The following is a 20,024-nucleotide window of genomic DNA, read 5'->3' as shown; positions in this document are numbered from 1 at the left end:
GGGTATGGATAGCCTACAATAATATTCTTACCATTGACCTTTGGAGAATTCATTTCACATAGCCATCAATCAGAGTCTTTATGGTTGCTTAAAAGTAACCAAATGGTGGTATAACAAGCATATATGTTGATGAAAGACAAATAATCAACTAGAAGAGCTTGAATGTTTATTTATTAATTGTAACCTACCTCCAAGTTCAAAATGGGTAAGAACCAAACTTTTCTCAAGCCATATTTATTCAGTGAATGATTCACCAAGATCTTACAAGATTTTATAATCGAGTGAAAGATTCGCCAAATATATCTCTCACCAAATATATATATATATATATATATATATATATATATATATATATATCTTATTGATAAAATCGCCTTCCATTTTTCCCATGTATCATGAGGATTCACCCATTTATTATACATATAAATTTAGGGGGTTCTTAAAATTTTCCCTGCTTGAAAGAGACCTAGCTTACATTCCTCAGGATTTATTTACTAGTGACCGAACTGGGCAATTCATCATCCAACACCGGACGGAATCATTGTCATGCGTCCCGGCCCCGCTCCATTCTTCTCCCCAGCCCGGTTGGAAGGAAGCAGCTACAATTGGTTTAGCGAGCGCGGCTTCTGTCTGGTATGGGAGGAAAATGCATGCAATGGATAGAGAAATTTATTCCCAACAAATGGGGGATTACAATGAAAAAAAGGAAGTACAATAGCCCATATTTACTTCCCAAAGCCAATAACCCAATTCTAACTCAAAACGTGACTTCGATGCTTTCTTTGTTACTTACTCTAGTGCTTTTTCTTGTATAAGAGGATCTTAAACCTACCAATAGGAAGTTGGGACAAGGAAAGGATGATCGTTTGGATGCCAATAAAGCAAAGTCACTCCAATACGCACCAACAGTCAATGGGCCTCCTCTCCCACTATAGGGGCGATCTTGGTTTTGTTGCATCTTTCTCGAAAGGTAGGCAGGAAGGAAGGGACCTGATACTTTATCAATCAGATTGTTCATTGATTCTACCCTTGTCAAGTTCTGTGAGGTAGGTTTGACAGTTCATTGGAGACACCAAATGGGTCTCATGCAAGGGAGGCCCTTGCATGAGGTCCACATTGCTATTATTGGTTTTGATTTATTTAATTTTGGTGAGATTCGACAGTTGTATTTTTGTTTTTATAAGGATTGATTGCCTTTTCGTTTCTCTTAAATTTGTTTGGTTGCGAGGCTTGTCAAAGTAGGAAGTTGAATATTTGCATGTTGTCTAAGAGCACATATTTTTTGTTGCTTGGAAAGCCCATACATACAAACTAATCTCCAAGATCTCAACAATTCATGCAGTCTGGAGTTCGCTCTATAGAGGGGCTTGGTTTTCATTCCTTCAATGACACTGGTTCACCTAGGCTTACAAACAAGAGCTCAATTGATTTCAATCAAGAAGTTGAGGATAAGGTTCAGAAACTGACAAATGCAAGTGGATCAAAAAAATATGGCAATTCTAGCCTTACACACCAATGTGGGAATAGCTTGGAACCTTTTGGAACTAATGGTGTCAAAGGTCCTCAAAGGCTTAAATATGAAACCGATATACTCAACTTGAATAAAGATACACATGAAAAAACATCATAGAATACAGTTCTCCCCTGCAAAGTCTATAGAGAGACTGAAGAAGTAGGGTGAACCCTTGATCTAACAATGTTCAACATTTATTGATCAGGTTACGAAAAATGTTTGGTATTGACAATTTGGAGTTGTCAAATCATATTCTCTACAAATATATTGGAAACATGGTGAGGCATGTTGGAGAAGAACCTTATGGGTAGTTTTATCTCACTTCAAAATTTACACATAATCTATTTAGTAAATTAGGGCTTGAGCAAAGGCTAAAAGTAAACAATTGTAATCTATTTTTTTCTGATGTACAAAATGTCTTTGCACATCATGTCAATGTTGTATTTGCTAAGCAAATTAGAATCACAAACAACTACAATGCAAGAGAAATGTTATGTAGTAGTTAGAATTATACATTCCTCTTTTTGCATTTAGGAATATTTATGTGGATTTTCAGGAAACTAGGCAAAACTTTCATTGTCTTTCAATTGAATGCAGAGATTTCATGAGGACGGTGAGGAGGCTTACAATCTTATCTGAATCTAGAAGTGACAACATGTTAAGGTAACTCTTGGTATGTTTTAATCTGCATGCTTGATTCTTCCTTTGTAGGGTTGGATCCAATTCAAGATCATTAAGTTTATTGTTATATGTGGAAAACTACCTAATAAGAATATAACTCTTCCTTTGAAAGGTTGGATCCAGTTCAAGATCATTAAGTTTATTGTTGTATGTAGAAAACTACCTAATAGGAATATAACTCTCGAGGCACACAACTTAGATAATATCTAAAAGCATGATGAGAATGATATTGACTCAAATTTAATGTTTTGTTAACCTGGTAGGTAATCTCCTCTAGCTGTTGGAGGCAACATAAATATCAAAAGTCATGTGTTGTTGATCAAATTGGGAAAAATAGACCCTAAGACAAAGAATTAAACTTCATTAACTATCTCAAGTTCTTCAGTTAAAGTGCTATGAATTCTTTTTACTCATGACATATTGGTTTTGGATAATATTTGTGTGTGTTTTTACTCTTTTCTTTGAAAAGAGCAAGTGAAATTATATCAACCATTATCATAAGTTTGAACCTGTGAAGGACAGAAACATCTACTAAAGTGTGCTCTATTTAGTTAGTTTGTTTGATGAATTCCTCACCTCAGAATTATTTTAGCTTTTCCATCTTAGATTTTCCATAATTAGTTATCAATTTTGTTTTTTATACTTGTTATGAGACATTGCTTTTCCAAAACAAGTTTTTCATTGTTGATGTAAGTATTCTATGTAGTTTTCCTTTGCTGAGAATAATTGGTTATGATCATGGGTATGTGTCAGAGTGAGCTGTGATGTTTTGTTTTATTATTATATGGATGAAACCATTTGCTCATTTTGTTTAAAATTGATGGCTTAAAACGTGTACATTGCCATGGCAATTGCATTATTGCAGGGAAAACTAGCGCTTAAAACCTGTACACCGCCATGGCCATTGCATTATTGCAAGGAAAACTAGATTTGCTTACTTTGCTTCCTTGAAGAAAAAATTCTCATAGCATTCCATTTTCCTTTCAAAGCTTTATGTGGTTTCATGTACCTTATTTATATTGGAACGCTGCTTTTAAGAAAGATTCATCCATTGTTTGATGCCTTTATAAGGTTACATGAAATGGATAAAATGGATCTTGGAACTTGAACTTGTTGTTGTAAGTATTTTGTGTAGTTTTCCTTTCTTGAGAATAATTGTTTGTGATCATGGATATGTGCCAGAGTGAGTTGTGGTAGTTTCTTTTAGTCTTATATGGATGAAACCAAATGCTTATTTTGTTTAAAATGGATGGCTTAACACCTATACATTGTCATGGCCATTGCATTATTGTGGGGAAAACTAGGGCTTAAAACTTGTACACTACCATGGCCATTACATTATTGCAAGGAAAACTAGATTGGTTTATTTTGCTTCCTTGGAAGAAAAAAATCTCAAAGCATTCCATTTCCCTTCCAAATATTTGACACCTCATATCTAAAATTTAAAGGCGTGGTGTTCTAGTCTTTTGTGTGATTTTGCATTTATGTGGTTTCATGTACCTTATTTATATTGGAGGGTTGCTTTGAAGAAAGATTCATACATTGTCTGATGCCTTTGTAAGGTTGCATCAAGTGGATAAAATGGATCTTAGAACTTGAATAATTTGGTTATGTTTTATAGGATGCACAATGCACTTATGTTAGAGGCTTGACTATAAAATATATAACATTATCTAACAATTCAACACACTGAACTTGTCAATGTTTGTGACCATTATTGATAGGTTAAGGTGAATATTGATTGCTTCTTATGTGTCAACAAGGGGCTCATATGTTGCTTACATAATAGACCTTATTGTATGTTATATTGTTTTGATATATTTTTTTATTTGTTTTGTCACATGCTTTTGTTGGCATCACATGGCCACAACAACTGCCCCCAAGTTTAACCATGTAGGTTGTGTGTATATGTTGTTATAAACTACCTTGAAACTAATTACATTGAGAAGATTCAGAAAGTAAGTGAAGGCTTTGAAGGTGATCGCTCTATTTTTGGAAGTTTGTAATCAAATGACAGTTGTTACTATAGGTTTTTGAGGAGGATAGCCTGTTACTCCTTACAAATGGTTATTACAGACTAAATTCATTAAATACATTGGTATGTTTTGTAAAGTTAGAGGAAGCCTCCTTCTTTCACTAGGAAAACTTTGAGTTGAGCAGGTTAATCAACCCTTGTCGCTCTTGAGTCTTTTCTAACTGTATTAATGGACTTCCTTTTAGATGACAGGTCATAGTAGTGTAGACAAAGTATTCAATTACAGTGGTAAAGAGGCTTTCTAATCATTATCCAATCATAATGTTGCTACTTGGGGATCTTGGTAATGTAGAAAGAGGCATTGAGAATCCTGATATTGTGAAATGAAGCAGGAAGTGCAAGGAAATGTTCAAATATTGGAGGATACTATAGGCATGTACGTTTTAACCCCGTACAAAAATTACCCACATACAAATTCTAAAAAAATAGAAAATAAATAATGGCGAGAGCATAAAACATAAAATAGATATACACAGAGATTTTCCCTTGGATCCCAAAAACTGGGACTACCAAATCGATTTTTTTATCATATTCCTTTCAATGTTACAATACATATATATACTTTTGTAACATTATTTGGTTTTGATAAGTTAGCATATTAGTCAAAAATAATTTTAAAATGTTAAGTTAGGATATGGATGCAAAAGAAAAAAAAGTTAAAATGTTAGGAATTTTTTTATGTTTTATAGGCATCCATATCAATAAAATGTTAGATGTTAGCTGCCCTAAATAAGAGGGAAAAAGGAAAATAAAATGCTAGGGAAGCAAAAAGAAAAGAAAGGCTTTGTTTCATGTTTTTATAAATGCACAAGCTGCTAGTCTAAATGTCCCACAAATAAATGTCAAATGTCTTTTCATGTGCAGAACAAAAGGCAAAGGAGTAAAGGCTTTACTCTAAGGTTTATATATCAATTATTTGATATTAATCCTATCCCTAAGTATAAATCCCAAATCATTATCCCCTCTGCTCATAATTCCCTTTACCCACTTATCCCTAAGTCATTACACCCCTCATACATTATAAATAATCCATTTTATGCGGTATATTAATCTCCGCTGACCCACCGTATATCCCGTCACATCACGATTAATCCCCCGCCATATCACAGTACATAAGGCAGATGATCAACATGGATGAAATCCACTTTGTTAATGCCAAGAAAAAGTCCCAGTTTAAAATCAAAACACAGGTTGGCCCTTTCATTTGCAATAGCATGGCAGCAGGGGAAGAAACATATATGCTCTTGAAGGAAATGCAGTTTAGCCTAAGCATTACCTGGTCATATGATCCATTAGGGATCATTTCTAAATTAAGGTTAGAAACCAAGTCTACTCCTTACTTTCACACATCCAGGCCAGAGATAGAGAAATGCAAGAATCAATTAGAATGGGTTGAGAATACCCTACAAGAGGCAGAATAACACCATGTATCATCATCCACAGTGCAGACTCCTACCATGCAGGTGAAGATAGCCAAGAGAAGCAGAGAAGGAGAATCCCCTTTAGGGACTGGCATTTTTAGTGAGGGATTCAAGATAATGTACAAAAAGAAGGCCAAGCTTAGTTCCAGACTAAGCCTCAACAAAGATTCAGAACAACAGACCATTATCACCACTAATGAGCCACTTGTTTCCTCATTAGTGGGTGATCAGTCCACATAGTCTCCTACTACCTCCACAACTTCACAAGAGCAACAACAAATTGTGTAGACAGGTACATCTACTTCAGGGGAAACAAAGAAGAGCATAATGGACATCTTCATGGATATAAAAGTTAGAAATGAAGCCTTGAAGATTAACACCTATAGCTAGTTCTGGGAACAGACTTCTAGTGCCCAAAGCAGGCTGCTGTCAGCCTTTGACTTAGAAAATGGGAAATGCAAATGGCATTCCTACAAGCACAAGTTCCCCAGCCCAAGACTGCATCAGACTACAAAAAGACAGCTTTTGGGTTTGATGTAAAGGATATACATCCCATCGATCAGATGGAGATGCATAAGTAGACTGGGGAAATGATATTTTCAACTGTCACTAACACTGCCATGACTTTATCAAAACTGCAGGTTACCTTAGTAAATTTCCAATCACAACTGAAGATGGAGAATGTCTCCGCGCTTGCAAAAGACACCGGGATTAAAACCCTGGGAGACTTGGTAATTAAACTCGATTATGATCCTTCAGACATTAATGCTGTAGAGGTACTTTTGAAGAAGAATAATTTGGACATAACAACATTGAGGAAACAGTTAAAACTACCAGCTACAGAGGATTCTCTGGCTAAGGATATTACAGAGACAGAGACTCAAAAGGAAAATATGATGAAGCTCATTATGGAGAAGACTGCACAACTCAAGCAAATGGAGCCAGAGATGGAGAAGATGATTAAAGAAAATGAGAAAGCTACTAAAAAGACTACACCTTTGGAAGCACTCCCTATCTTAGTCGTTCCTACAACTATATCTGCTACAACAAGTACAAGAGATGTTGCAGATCAGTTGGCCAATGCAATCCAAAATATGTCTCTCCAGAATGAAGAAATCAAGAAGTTTCAGGATCAAGTGAAATTTCTAGAGGATCATCACCATATATATGAGATTTTTCATGCAACAGATCTTCAGAGAGCTCAAAATCTAATAGAATTATGGAAGAAGTCAGCAGCTGAGTCTTCTATTGGCCAAACTCTGGGTAATGTCAATGAAATCATATGGAGAAACATCATTGAGGAGAGATGAAATCTGGACATGTATCCATATTATTTTTTAGCAGAAGGAGTTGATGGAAAAGGCAAAGAATACCATTGCCCATATAAATGCTCAATTGGGAGAGATGCTTGCTACAACCAACGACATTATAAAATTCCTTAACTCTAAAAATAGATATGAGCTAGAAGTTCTAGGAGTGGATGATAGAACAGAAACCATCTTGGAGGTGAAGAAAGTTCTGACCAAGAAGAACATAGTTGTACAGTTGACAGAGAAGTGTCTCACTCTAGAGGTAGTAGTCAACAGGTTTTTCACAAGGATTGATGCATTGAACAAAAAGGGTCTACCTTCACTGTTTGTAATCAATGATAAATTAATGACCAAGGAATACTATATGAAGAAGCTTTAGGACATTTCTTGGGACACAGCTAAGTCCTCCAACATTAAAGGTTCTATGACAGGTAGAGTGTTTTACGAAGCCATCAACAATATCAGTTTTATTCAACATGAGATAAAACATATTTTCACTGTAAAACCCACTTTTGCTCAGTATAATGAGGTAGATGAAATCTACCACAAGGTAACCAAGACAGTAATTACAGATGAAGAAAGGTGGGAAAAGTTGTGCAAACTTCAAGATTAATGGACACGTCAGCTTCACCAACGCAACACTCGAATAATGGCCACTTAGCAAAAACTTTCCTTCAAAACTAGGCCAGATGTTTACATTCATTCCTTTTGATTGAATTACTTCTGTTTCTGTTAGTTTTAAGTAATAATAGAATGTCGTGTCACTCAAGCATTTATTGTAATATTTTGTAATTTTGTTTAAATACTTCAGTCTATCAAAGTATTCAGGGTTGCACCCTTGAACCAGTTATCACACAGATTTGTACTAAGCTGGAGCATTTTTTATATAATAAAAGATTATGGATTTACTTCATATGGCTTGTCTCTCAGTGAGTTGTTTTCATCATGTTTTTCATTATGTATTCTTCATATAATTTAATTCTTTTATAGTCATCCGATTGAAAATTTAATTGAATCTCAGTTTCATTTTGAATCTGCTATGAAGTTGCATTTAAATAAGATATTAATTTGTAGAACTATCTGTTATTGTAAATTCCTCTTTGAACTTAAATTGCACTAGATTTCTGTAATAGTTTAAGTATATTATGTTGATCTAGGAAACACTGTTTTCTTGATTTCTGCTTATAAATGGTTAAATACATAGTTTGAATATTAAATCACTTATACTTCTCTATATTCTACTTATCCATCCCACTTAAATCAAAATAACCATATGTATTTAAAGAACAACCTTTTGTTTTGTTGACACCTAATCCTTTGCGGTTGGGTGAATTTGGAATGTGAACAGTCATCAGAAGATGAACTGAGCAGTCACATTCTTTGTATATAACAATAGCTATCTAATGAAATAAATCAAATCATCTTTTCTGCCTAATGGAGTTACTGCCTAGCCTGACATGGTATCAGAGCCAGCTCCTTGTTTTAGCTCTATGCTCTTGTAACTCCTCTATCTGTCTACCTGTGCTCTCTGTCTGCTCTCTGGTGATCTGCCATATTCCTGCGCCTAGCATTAAAACATCTGCTCTCTGGTGATCTGCCATATTCCTGCGCCTAACATTAAAACATCTGCTCTCTGGCGATCTGCCATATTCCTGCACCTAGCATTGAATCGTCTGCTCTCTGGTGGCCTGCCATATTCTTTTATACAGACTTGCACATAGTCTGACACTGCCAACGATGTACAAGCTGGCCTGATGCATTGATGCTACTGCTTTCCCAACGAACAGAAACTGAATTCACATCAGGATTCAAGCTCGACCTCGAGCTATGATAACTGCTCTCGAATTCTTCTCCGTTTCGAGCTTCAAATGATGCTCAACCTTCGTTATTTTGATTTTTCACTGTAATCTATTTACATCTACTATGTTCAATCATCATAAGACTTCTTCCTTTTGAATTTTCGTTGTGTATACTTGGGTGGAGATTCAGTTAAGATTGTCATTTTTCCAATCGATTAAGAGCAGATTTGTGCCGTAACTGTCTAAGTTTTCAAGTTGTTTTGTCTAAACAATACTGTGGGTTATGAATCAACTTCAAGGGATTGGAATAGTGGATGAGGGCTGGTGCTGACATTGATGCGCAGACCAAGGGTAGCGCATGTGGCTGGAAGTTCAAGCACCACGCTCACGCTGAATAAAGAGGAGTGGCTCCGTGGAGATTCGGGCCCAACGCTGATGCATCTAGTGCTCATGGTTCAACAGTAAAGCGTGGGGGTTTCTTTTTTCGCGTGGTCGAAACCTGTGGCTGCCAAAATATTTTTTTTTTACATATGCGCCATTGCCTGCTGACATTACTTCCACTCCATAGACAACGTTTTTTTCTCAAACATCGACTCTCACTGTATTTTTTTTTACAATATGTTTTAATACATGTTAGAAAGCCGTTGGTATATGCTGATGCACTAATTGTCTGCGCATAAAATGGAATTCAGTTAAATCAGAAAGTCGATAGGATAAATGGACTATTACTTGTTGCAGTATTGGTGTTCCATAGCGCTGTGCCTAAATATTGGTTGTACTCCATAAGAGGCATTAGAATATCTGTGCAGCTTGTTTCTTGGCTTTCATAAGAATTCAGAATATTGCTACTACAGTGTATTTTTTTTCATCAAAATCAATATATATATATATATATATATATATATATATATATATATTTACAGAATGCATTCAATCATATCCATGGTAGGAATAGTTCTCACTGGCAAGGAGAACTATCCTGAATGGTCCCGGATGATAAAACACACCCTCATCTTCAATGAGTTGTGGAAAGGAGTGTGTGTCGGAGAAGGAGACAATGACCCAGTACAGCCTACCTCAGACAAAGAGCTCGTCATTTGGGAAAACAAGAACAACAAAGCCTATGCATTAATCGCAGCATCTGTAAATGAAGAGGTGAGTCGCCATATTTCATCATATTCAACTGCCTTTGAAGCTTTACAAAAGCTGAAAGAACTCTATGAATCACATTCTGCACTTGAAGTTGTTCAGCTCATGATTAAACTCTTCACTCTTGAACTGAAAAATAATGATCCTCTTGCTCTTGCATCTGAAGTAAAGTCTATAATGCATGATATCAAATCCACTAAGGTTGAGCTGGATATCCCTCTTATTGCTTTTCTCAAGGCACTCTATCCTACCTACTCCAATTATCTTGAGTCTTTACAAGCAAATGGAAATCTTAAAGATATAACCTTTGACTCTCTTGTGAAAAAGTTTGCTGAAAGAGAGAAAGCCTTTGGAAAGAAGACAACCCCTGAATCTTCTGAAGAGACTGTGTGCCTTGCTCATAAAGAAAAGCATCCTGCTCAAGATTCTACAAGAGGAAGAGGTGGACGAAGAGGAAGAGGAAGATACTTCAGAGGCAGGGGGGGCAGACATTCTCAAGGAGAAAAGGCAGACTTACATTGCATTCGCTGCAAAAAAAATGGATCACATGATGCCTCTACATGCAAGCTACCATGGGACAAAATTGAGCAGAAAAGAAACCAACAGAAAGGTAAAACTGATGATACAGACAAAGGTAAAGCACCTGAATCCACTCACTATATTGAGGCACAATGTAACATTGGAGTAAATGAAGATTTGTTTAATGCTTCACTTGCTTCTTCGAAAAATGATTGGTTGCTTGATTTAGGAGCAACCTGTCATATGACTCATAGAAAAGATTTTTTTGAAGATTTCACTGACAATGTTGATGGAGCAGTATACTTTGCAGATCAGTCAAAAATCAAGCCATCAGGGCTTGGCACAATCAGGCTTAAACTGCCTGGTCTTCCAGACTTTCTTCTGGATCATGTTCTATATCTCCCACAACTCAAGAGAAACTTGTTGTCCTTGGTCCACATCTGCCAACAAGGTCACTCCATTCATATGTTTGATGGCAAGCTTGAGGTAAGAAAAGCTTCTGACCACTCACTTGTCATGAGGGGAATAGAAGAAGAAAGGCTTCTCAAACTGCAAGGAACCTCTACTCATGCACAACATTTCTCATATATTTCTCATCATGAAGAAGGTACAATTCCATCAAGTTTATTATGGCATGCTAGATTTGGACATTTAAACTATGACAGTCTCCGCTTATTGAAGAAAAATGGTGTTGCTGGTTTGCCTACAATTCCTAGGAAACATAAGCAATGTGATGCTTGCATTCGAGGAAAGCATAGCAAACAGTCTTTTCATGATTCACATTCAAGAGCACATAGGAAGCTTGAACTCATTCATTCAGATTTATGTGGTCCAATTCCTGTTCCTTCTGCAAATGGAAATAAATATATCATGACATTTATTAATGATTACACCAGAATGTGTTGGGTTTATTTATTGAAGAACAAATCTGATGCTTTTCAAACATTCAAGAATTTTCATAAATGGATTGAAAATTATGCACAATCTCATATTCGGTCTATTCGCACTTATAATGGAAAAGACTATACATCAAATGAATTTGAAAACTATCTTCGCCAACATGGGATCAAATATCAAACAACTGTGCCTTATAATCCTCAACAGAATGGTGTAGCTGAAAGAATGAATAAAACAATCTTGAATATGGTACGATCCATGCTTTTCTTAAAAAATGTAAAGATAATGTTTTGGGCTGATGCTGTTCTATGTGCTGCATATATAAAGAATAGGTGTCCATCTAATGCTATAAGAAACAAGACTCCTTATGAATTGTGGTATGGACATGTTCCTTCGGTAAAACATCTCAGGATCTTTGGTTCCACCTGTTATGCTTTGATACCAAAGGTACATAGAAACAAACTTGGTGCTAGAAGTCGTGTATCTTCCTGGGGTATTCAAACACCTCCAAAGAATACCGCCTCTATGATGAAGCAAATAAAAAGTTTGTTGTATATAGAGATGTAATTTTTCTTGAATCATCCAAATCTGACAATGTTGTTGAACGAAAACTTGATCGCTTGGATAGATTCGCAAAAACGAAATCATTTCAAGAATTTGATAATCAGATTCCACATCTTGAAGGGGGGATTCCTATACTAGATCAACATGTGGAATCTTCTTCTGAAGAACACTCTCCCCCGACTGAAACTCCAACAACAGATGATGCTTTAAGTGATGTAATTGATAGAATTGGGAGACTCAATCTTGATTCAGTCCCAACTCAATCAACAGAGCAGCCTGGACCATCTCAGAAAGGTCCCCCAAAGTGGCTGACAAAGACACTTGAAAGTGTTCATCTTGATGAAATTGGAAAAACAGGAACCAGAAATTCAAACCGACAAAATGGAGGTGATGTAGATGACCCTAATTCACCTGTTGATATGGATGTTTCTTATGATTGTGAATTGAACTTGTCTACAGATTTTGAACCAACTTCCTTCAAAGAAGCTGCTTCTCATGATAAATGGAAAGAAGCGATGCAAAAGGAGTATGATGCCCTCATAAAGAACGGCACTTGGAAGCTGGTTGATCCTCCATTTGGAACAAAACCAATTGGCTGCAAGTGGGTCTACAAGAACAAGTACAAAGCTGACGGCTCACTTGACAAGCACAAAGCTAGGCTTGTGGCAAAAGGTTTTGCACAGAAGGAAGGGGTCGATTATGAGGAAACTTTTTCCCCCACAACAAAATGGGCCATCATCTGGACACTCTTTGCACTAGCAGCTCCAAACGGTTGGAAAGTCCATCAAATGGATGTAAAAACTGCCTTCTTGAATGGAGATCTAAAAGAGAATGTTTTTATGTCCCAGCCTGAAGGATTTGCTGTGAAAGGACATGAACATAAAGTATGCAAACTTGTGAAATCCTTGTATGGCCTCAAACAAGCACCGTGAGCTTGGTATGAAAAACTAACTGAGCATCTTCTGAAACTCAACTTCAATCATTTTGATCTTGATGATGCAACTTTATTTGTCAAGAAAGTTGAAAAACAGTTGTATATCTTGTGGTATATGTAGATGATCTTTTAATGACAGGGAACAATGAAAGCTACATTGCATCCATAAAGAAGGAATTGGGGAAAAGTTTTGAAATGACTGATTTGGGCTATGTTCATTACTATCTTGGCATTGAAGTAACCCAACATCCAAAATCCATATTTCTTTCTCAAAAGAAATACATTGGAGATTTGTTAAACAAATTTGGCATGACAGAGTGCAATCCTCTTTCTACTCCAATGGAACAAAACTTAAAGCTCACATCTATTGAAGGAAAGGAAGTTGAGGATGCAACAAAGTATAGATAGCTTGTAGGAAGTCTCATCTACCTCACTACTACCAGACCAGACATTTCATTTGTTGTTGGAATCCTCTCCAGGTTTATGCAAAAGCCTTGTGAGGGACATTGGTCTGCTGCAAAAAGAGTTCTAAGGTACTTGAAGGGAACTCAAGACCTTGGAATCAAGTATACACAGGTGGACGACTTCAGCTTGATTGGATACTCTGATTCAGACTTCGATGGAGACAAAGAAACTGGGGTATCTACTTCAGGATATGCTATGAGTCTTGGATTAGGAGCTGTCTCTTGGAGATCACGCAAACAATCAGTTCTAGCAGATTCCACAACAGAAGCAGAATACGTGGCAGCAGCTGAAGCAACGAAAGAAATTGTGTGGCTCAGGAAAATTCTTGAAGATTTGCAGGTAAAACAAGTACAATCAACTCCACTCATGATTGAAAACACCTCTGCAATAAAGTTGGCCAAGAACCCAAAGTTCCATGATCGTACAAAGCACATCAATACTAAATATCATCTGATCCGACATCATGTTGAGGCCAAAACAATCCATCTCCGTCATTGTTCCACAAATGAGCAAATTGCAGACATCTTCACCAAAGCGCTTGGAAGAGAAAAGCTTGAAAGATTTAGAATGATGCTTGGACTCACCAACATCCCTTCAGATTAAGGGGGGGAAATGTTGACACCTAATCCTCTGCAGTTGGGTGAATTTGGAATGTGAACAGTCATCAGAAGATGAATTGAGCAGCCACATTCTTTGTATATAACAATAGCTATCTAATGAAATAAATCGAATCATCTTTTCTGCCTAATGGAGTTACTGCCTGGCCTGACATGTTTTATTATGAATCTTTCTAAGTTTAAAGCACCTTTTTATAAACAGTTCACTGGTCATCCAACCATTAAAATCAACAAAACATTTTAGATGCTTTGGCATAGCCAATTGACCTTAGGTTATCTCAAAGGAAAACATCAGACTAGCGCCATTTCTAGGGAGCGAAGAACTGGCAGTTAAATTTTCCCTGGGGCAACAATTTTCCCTTTCCTTTAAGGTGAATAAAGGATAAGGTTTTAGATAAAAATATTTCACCTGGCGATTCCACTGGTCCAAGCTGGCTCCTTATAAGCATACTAGATCACGTTCTAATTCTGAGATTATTAACCCTCTACCAGACCCAGAAAGACTTATTAGGGGAGCCTCTTCAAGGAGAAGACATAGAACACCTTCTTCTTCTTCAGATTTACACCCTAAAGACATCCCATCTGTATATCCCTTTTCATTTATACCAACCCATCATGATTGGACTGAACTACCTCCTAGGGTTTCTGATCTTATTTCTAGAGGAGTAGACCTTCCATCAACCTTTTTAATACTATCACTTGAATCATATCAAGTTCCATCCATTCCTATCAAATCACCTTCATCTGAGGAAGAATTTGGTTTACATTTACCTGAATTCAAACCTCAAGATTTCATAAGTCTAACTCCTTATTCTATTCCATCATCCTCTACTAATCTTGAAGATACATTTTCTATCTATTCAAATCCTTTGTTTGAAAATAAGGAAGACTTCCCACCAGGAGTTTAGAAATTTGTTATCAAAACCCCTTTCAAATCCTTAAAAATGTCTCCTCCTTCTCCTCCACATACTAATACTCCTACTGATTCATCTTCATCTCCTTCATATTCATCTTCATCATCTTCCTCTTCCCAATCAGCATCCACTCAGACACCCCATAATCCTCCTGTTGTTATGGCTTTTCGACCCATTGTGCAAGAAAGGTATGCTACTCTAGTTCTCCCTGTAAACTTGGGAAATTTTCCTGATGAATATTTAAAACATTTGCCAAGGTTTAATAGAGAAACAAGTCCCTCAACAGAAGATCATGTATCAACCTTCCTAGATTTTGCTGACAATCTGAACATAGAAGAGGAAAATGTTTATATGAGATTATTTGTACAATCTTTAGAAGGAAATGTTAAGATCTGGTTTAGGTAGCTTAGAGCTGACTCTATCAAAACTTGGAATGAGCTCATAACTATCTTCAAAAACCAATGGGGAATAAAGAAATATCCTGTTTATTTTCTCACTGAATTTGAGGAATTAAAAATAAATCTTGGTGAACTAGTTGCTGAATTCATCAAAATATTTAATAAACTCTATCGTAAAGTCCCTGTTGATTGTAAACCACTAGTAGCAGCTGCAAAGGTCAGATTTTCCAAAGCATTTGATGATGACTTTGCAGTCATGCTAAGGGAAAGAGTTTCTAATACTTTAGAAGACATGCAGACAAATGCTATAGAGGTAGAAGCCAATAGACCAACTTCTGATAAACTCAAAGCTAAAGTACAAAAAGAAGAAAGAAAACTAAAAGCTAAGATTGATGATTCATCCTCCTCCAAATCTAAACTTGAAGATTAGAAAATTGATGAAATTACATCTTTGCTCAGGAACCTTTCTAATAGGATTTCCAAAATTGAAACACAACCTAGAACTGTTCAACAAACTGCGGCCAGACCTCAAGCTCAAACTCAATTAAGAAGAACTCCTCAAATGCAAATTCTTTAGAGACCAGGTTTTGACCAAAACATTCAACCACCTTTGTTGATTGATGATCAACAGTCACAGGATACAGGCCCTTTAATCATTGAAGATATCAATAATATTGATTCTTCATCAGTACAAATGGCAATAGTTCCTTCACCTCAGTCTTTTGAACAAGAACCAGGAGATGCTCAACTTTCAAAATACTTAGCATTCTCTGAATTTTTAATTGCAAAATTGAATAAAAGGTATGATCTAAGGCCTAGATCAGGTCCTGGTAGACCTCCAAAATCTACCACCATAATTGAACCTGCAATGAAAACCATTCAAACACAAACTCCAACACCTTAGACTACAGAGTCATCCACTGAAACCTCTTCATCTGACAAGACTATTTTGACCACTTTTAATATTGAAAAGGAATTGGAAAGGGTCAAGATTCCTATACCTTTAGCTGAACTTTCCAAAAATCCTTGTTAGAAAAATCAAGTGTCTAAATGGATACAGTCTTCTAGTGTAGATGCTGAGGGAGATGTTATTAGTCTGCAAGATGAGAAGCCCTTAGTAGTATTTGGCCCTAGTTCTGATATGATCGATGAAATTGTTCCACCATTTTATGTAACATTAAAAATCATGGTTTTCTTTTGTACAACTGCATGCTAGATTCTGAAGCATCTTATAACCTTATGCTAAAGGTATTTATGGATTAGCTTCAGTTACAAGTTACTTGTTCTTATCATGACCTTTACACCTTTGACTCAAAAAAAGTACCATGCCCAGGATTGATCAAAGACCTAGTAGTGACCTTAGCTCAAATACCTATCAAAAGTATAGTTTTAGACATAGTTGTCACTGATATTCCTACCAAGTTGGCATGCTTCTATCTAGATCATGATGTGCTAAACCTGGAGGATCACTTTAGATGGACATGTCTTTTGCTACTATCCCAGTTTATGGAGGTGAGCATTTAAGGTTATATAGGGAAGTCAGGTTCCTTCATACTGTTTGTAGGTCCGGTCAGGCAAAAAAACCACCCTATCTATGCAATAGATCAGGATTTTGGTTGCTTTCACTTTTCTTCACAAAATTCATCAAACACTCAACTTGCCATTGAGAATATAGTTTCCCAACCTAAAGTTATAGAATCAGATATCTAGAAACTTTATTTTGATGGCTCTTGCTCAAAAGAAGCAGAAGGAGCAGAAATTGTTCTAATATCTCAAATAAGGAAAACATAACTCAATCATGTGAACTTGAATTTGAGGTCACCAATAATGTGGCTGAGTATGAGGCTTTTCTTCTTAGTCTTGAGCTAGCTAGGAGTTTAAAGGTTCAAAACTTGAGTGTATTTTCCGATTCTGAGCTTATTGTGAACTAGGTTAGAAATTTGTGTCAAACTAAACACCCAAGGCTTAGGTCCTACAAAAATTAAGCTTGGGACACAATTGAAAATTTCTTCCAAGGTTTTAACATAACTGTTATTCCCAGGGATGAAAACATGCATGCTGATTCACTAGCTGTCTCAGCAAGCTCCTTCAAAATTACTGAGCCGTTATCGTTAGAATACCAAATCAAAGTCAAGTACCGGCCATGAATTCCTGATAACCTTAAACACTAGCAAATTTTTGAAGATGATGAACAATTGAAATCTTTCCTTCAAGTTATTGATGAATTCTAAAATATGAAAATTGGAGATCAAAACAATATTCCAGAATTAAATCAACAAAATCCAGAAACTTCATTCAGTCCTAAAATTCTTGATCATGATATTACCCAATTATCTAATAATTTTATTCCTAAAGGATTAGTCCCATTGGAAAAATTATTTGATAATAATAATGTCTCTAAAAATCCCTTATTTCACTCACTTGAGGAAGAAATCGAAGAATGCAATATTGGGACTGTGGATGATGTGAGAAATATCAAATTGTCATCAACCTTACCTTCGGATGTAAAAACCAAATACTTGAATCTTCTTGAAAACTACAAAGATGTTTTTGCCTGGTCTTATAATGAATTAAAAACTTATGATACATCTTTGATTGAGCATAAGATTCCTTTGAAACCAGAAGCAAAACCCTTTCAGCAAAAACTAAGAAGAATCAGTCCTATATTACTTCCAACCATTGAGAAAGAACTTAAAAAGTTGGTTTATGCTCATATCATTGTGCCTTTAAGGTATTCTAATTGGGTAGCTAACCTAGTTCTCTCCAGAAAGAAAAATGGTGAGATTAGGCTATGTGTAGACTTCCAAAATCTAAACAAATCATCTTTAAAGGATAACTATCCATTGTCTAAAATGGACCATCTACTTCAGAAAGTTTCAGGTGCCAATAGGATTTCTATGCTAGATGGATTTTCTGGTTATAACCAGATCATGGTAAGTCAAGCTGACCAAGACAAAACTGCTTTCACCACTCCTTGGGGTACATTCATGTATGCGAGGATGCCATTTGGGTTAACCAATGTCAAAGCCACTTTCCAGAGAGCCATGGACCTAGAATTTGTAGGAAAACATCTGAATTTATTGTCATTTATTTAAATGATTTAACTGTTTTCTCTGGTTTTGATGAAAATCATTTAAAACACTTGAGCAAGGTTTTTGACAGGTGCAGGAAATTTGGCATATCCATCAATCCGAAGAAATCATTGTAAATTACTAGGGCATATAATCTCCAAGAAAGGAGTTATAATTGACCCAAAGAGAGTTTCATCTATTCAAACCTTGTCTCTACCAAGGAATAAGAAAGAGATACAAACCTTCCTTGGAAATATCAATTTTCTCAGAAGGTTCATCCTAAATTATGTTGAGATAGTTAAAGATATAACATATATGTTGAAGAAAAACAATGATGTGAAATGTACAGTCCCTGCTAGATATGCTTTTGATCAGATAAAAAAGGCCATATCTGAGGCCCCTACATTAGCTAGCGCTGATTATTCTTCATCTTTTAGCATATTTTCTTTTGCATCCGAGACAACCTTAGCTACTGTACTTTTACAAAAAAATACAAATGGTGATGACCAACCTAAACCTTCTTTTCCAAAGTTATGAGGGATGTTGAACTTAGCTATGATATTATTGAAAAACAAGCTTATGCCTTAATTCAAGCCCTCAAAGCCTTTAGAACCTATATCATGCATTCACACATTATAGCTTATGTCCCTAATCATGTTGTTAAAACTGTTTTGACTCACCCTGATACTGATGGAAGAAGAGGGAGGTGGATTTCTAAAATCCTTGAGTTTGACCTTGAAATTAAAACCACAAAGCTAGTAAAAGGCCAAGGCCTAGCCAAATTATTAGCTGAATCCAATGGAAAAGTATTGGGAATTAATCTGGTTTCTGAAATGTCATATGGGGAGAATCCACAAGAACCTTCCTTAATATCTGAGGAGAATCCACAAGAACCTTCTTTGATATCAGAGGAGAATCCACAAGAACCCCCTCCTGTTAGAGAAGGGAGAATCCACAAGAATCTCTTTCTTTAGATCAAGCCATTCTTGTTCACATAGATAAGAAATATCTACTCTCTGATGGGTATTATGGTATTGTGTAGTTTCTTAGATATTTTCAATGTCCAGCTGATCTTAGCTTGAAGCAATGCAAAGCCCTAAAGCTTAAAGCAGTAAAATACTGCATTATCAATGCTAATCTATACTGGAAAGACCCTCTTAATATCCTTCTTCTGTGCTTAACTGAAAATGAAATAGAGGGAATTATAGATTAGTTCCATGCAGGGTTTTGTGGTGGAAACTATGCCTGGAAAGCAACAACCTACAAAATTATAAAAGCAGGTTTCTATTGTCCGACTTTTTAAAGAAGTTGGAGCAAGAGTAAGAAGTTGCAAACCATGATAATTATTTGCAGGAAAACAAAAACTGTCAGCACTTCCTTTAGTCCCAGTATCTATCCATGTTCCTTTTCTACAATGGGGGTTGGATTTTATAAGGGAAATTCATCCACATTCTAGTAATCAACATAGATGGATTTTAACTGCTATAGACTATTTCACCAAGTGGGTAGAAGCCATACCTATTAAAAATGCAACTGATACTGTTGTGATAAAATTTCTTGAAGAAAACATCCTATCAAGATTTGGATGTCCTCAATAGATTGTTACAGATAATGCAACAACTTTCAACAGTGTTAAAATGATTGAATTCTGTCAAAAGTATTCAATCCTTTTACACCATTCTACACCATACTATCCACAGGGCAATGGGCTAGCAGAGTCCTCCAACAAGAGCTTAG

General features: G+C 36.2%; 1 pseudogene; it reads left to right on the top strand.

Moving 5' to 3' along the window:
* Positions 1–1,258: 1,258 nt before the first annotated feature.
* On the top strand, positions 1,259–2,180 carry LOC149209413 (auxin response factor 22-like; annotated as a pseudogene).
* Positions 2,181–20,024: the final 17,844 nt, after the last annotated feature.

Source organism: Pinus tabuliformis, chromosome 1_2, assembly GCF_031772625.1.
Source record: "Pinus tabuliformis cultivar Carrire ecotype Pingquan chromosome 1_2, CPIR1, whole genome shotgun sequence".
NCBI lineage: Eukaryota > Viridiplantae > Streptophyta > Pinopsida > Pinales > Pinaceae > Pinus > Pinus tabuliformis.
The sequence above is the reverse complement of the archived record's forward strand: the minus strand, read 5'-3'. Positions and strand labels throughout refer to the sequence as shown.